Source organism: Cydia fagiglandana, chromosome 3 (genome assembly GCF_963556715.1).
Source record: "Cydia fagiglandana chromosome 3, ilCydFagi1.1, whole genome shotgun sequence".
NCBI classification, from domain to species: Eukaryota; Metazoa; Arthropoda; class Insecta; order Lepidoptera; family Tortricidae; genus Cydia; species Cydia fagiglandana.
In genome coordinates, this window is record NC_085934.1 from 20,875,001 (window position 1) to 20,878,414 (window position 3,414).

The following is a 3,414-nucleotide window of genomic DNA, read 5'->3' on the forward strand; positions in this document are numbered from 1 at the left end:
ATGGCTTGGATCAGGATCAGGTACGGGTGCATCTGTAAATTGCAATTATGGTTACTTACAAGTCGCTGGCCCAATTGTACAGGTTTCTTTGTTATATTATGTTCAACGTAGTTAAAATTAGACTTAGTCATAGTTCCATTCAACGACACACCACATGCACCAAACTATTTTTTTGGGCACAATGACATAATTTCTTCCTTTCGCCGATGAGGTTAAGCCCGCTCCACACTCGTGCGCGAATCGCGGCGCGAAGCCACGAACGCGAGTCTGGAGTCGATTTCGCATATCAGCGAACTAGACTCCACACTCGCGTTCGCGGCTTCGCCCGCGATTCACGCGCATAGTCTGGAGGGCGCTTTACAAGCAAAATGGACGAATGAAAGATGGATACGGGGTACGCGTGCGGGGGGAGGGGCGGCCAGTGCGTTTAGGAATCTTGTTATTATATAGTACACTTTACTAATATCTATAAGGCTATTTACTATTTACGGAAATAAGAATAAGAAAGGGACTTGTTATTACAAGGTTACCAAGTATAGAAATCAGAATTGACTTATAATTATTAATACTCATTTGTAGCCACCGCGATTTCAATAAATCCCATTTGTATTGTCTAGAGTAATCTTTACAGTACTGTAACTAGTACACCATTTATAAACTCAAGGAAAGTTTTATAGAATTTATACAACTCTGTTATTCCGAGTAAAGAATATTCATTTCACGATTAAGTAAAACTGTTTTGTATTTCCTATACTATGAAATTAATAAAATTTCCTTGAAGTTATATTATTTTCTATCGCCTAGAAAAAAAAATTAAAAATTAATAGAGTTTGATAATCCTGTCTTTTAGAAATCAGGTGCACCATTCCCACTAACGCGGAGTTAACCGTGGTTAAAGTGGCTGGTTTAATTTTATAACTGCAAGGACAGTTCAAACTATCCATTTATAGCAAGCAAAATTACTATGATGATTGATAAATAAAATAAACCAGTAAGTTTGGAGTAAAATTTATTTACAATACCAAATACTAATAATCTTAGGTATTATCAATTTGGTTTACAATCTTAACGATGCCCGAGGCTCCGTTTCGTAGTTTCAAGTTATTATTTTAAAAACATGGCATTAAATTCCGTGTTCCCTAAAACTGTCACTATTCATTAATTTCTTTAAAGTTTTCAATGCGTACAAGGTGAAAATAAACAACGTAGGTAAAATAAACTTTGAGTTAAGGGGTTACATTATAAAATCTAGGCTCCCTTAAAAACAAATAAATTCGGATGGAGGTAACGACTTATACTACGAAACAGTGCCATAATTTAGGATTGATTATTTAAAATACTTAAATTCTTAGGATTAAGAAATACATCGTGATAGTGTATTCGAATCGCAATAACTTTACAATTATGGTTTAAAACTCATTAATAATAGTTATTTACGATACAAGTGCGTAAAAGAGGAAATTCGAAACGAGTGGCGATAAATTAAAACACGACCGAAGGGAGTGTTCTAAATCGACACGAGTTGCGAATTACCTATTCGCACGTGTATCCTACAACGTTTTACAGTACATATGGTCCTTTAAACTTTTGACATCGCACGAAAAGTGCTATTTTACGCACTAGTGCGGGAAAATAGGACCATATGTACTGTAAAGATTTTTATGGTTGAGGCAATATACAATCAAATACAAAGTAATTTATTTCGAGTTACTTGAGCAAAGCCTTTTGTGCATATTCACAGAAAAAAAAAATAGGTATATACTTAAAAAGGTTAATTGGTTCAAAAGGTCGCCTGCAGCGCCTTACTTACTAATATTTGTTAGGTATAGCTTACTTGATAATTGAATTATAAATATAATATTGTAATGTAAACCATTTACAAATACCGTTATATACAATTTAGGTAACTAATTCCCTTATCCTAGTAAGTCTTTAACTTCAAAAATTAATTGGCACAGTAAAAGGTATAGGTTTAAAAGTGGAAGTTTCGTTATGGCACTAAAATGTCAACATATTATGTATATTGCAATTCACTGTTCTACGCTAGAGATTTATTCAATTTATAACAGTATCAACAATTACATATACATTTCAGGATTACATTTGGTCCTCATAGCCAAATTTTAAACTCTTATAGCTAGTCTTATCATCTTATGTCTACTTAAAGCTATATACAATACATGCCGTATAAAAACAATGTAGGTACGGTAAGTGTATAGTATACATATCTACCTATACTGCTTAAGTATGTACCGTCAACAAATGGAATCCCGAGTTAAAGATGACATAATGTAATTTTAATTTAAACTCCATGGAATAACCTATTCCTAATAACATAGTTTATTTTGCTCGGGACGAGACATACAGTATGGGGATTCCACGCAAGTGATAGATAGTCTTACCCCACCTTACCTGAGGTACTTAAATATGTCTTAGGTTTGCGGAGTTGCATTCCACAATAGATCATATTATTTTAAACATGTTGGCCTGTATGACCATTTTTTGCTGACTGTACTTGCTTAAAGTCCTTCGATCTGGATAAACATGGCTTGTTTATAATTTTCGGAAGAAAATATAATAAATCTTTTTCGTTTATTTAGGAACGAATCAACCCAATGTTATATTCTCTGAAAGTTAGTGGTTAAAAAGATAATAAAGTCGTTATACGCTTAGTAATACAGTTAGATGGCATTTCTACGACACTAATTCGTTGCGTTACAATAATAACAAGTATTAAATGCATCTTTTACATCCTAGTGCTGATAAAGAATCATGTTAAGGTTAGTTATAATCTAATTTTGGAGACTCCAAACTTTTTGACTTTAAGAACTCGGCCAAACTGGACTTCCCATTTCCTTTTCGCGGACTCGATTGTATGGCCCTTTCCGCTTCACACGGAGCGACCTTAATACATACTTTATTTTCCTTTTTTTCAATGTTTGAACGACAGAAGCTTTAGATCGAATGATATCTAGGTGTTATTTATGGATTAAACTCTATTTCATATTTAACCACAAGCAGATAGAGTTCGTCTAAGTTCATTCTGTACAGACTTTGCCACTTTGACACGTTACGTTTTCATAGGAATTTGACGTATATCGTGGCACTGCTCTGTCGCTTGGCAAGTAGGTGCAGAATTAGCTTTGGACTGACTCTAGGTACCTAGTATACGAACAATATGTTTTGCCATCACATGGTAAGACAATTTAAATTCTTTGTTTATTTATACTAACTACAGAACTACTAACTACGTTGCTGAAACATTAGTGTATGGCCTTACTGGGGAGCGTTCAGCGGGCCGTGCAGCGTGCACAGAGGCCGCTTACATACGTTTGCATTTGTTCAAACACCGGCACAACCTGCTGTATGCACACTTTTTGGAATTTCGTTTGTCACACAGCGATGTCTGTCTAA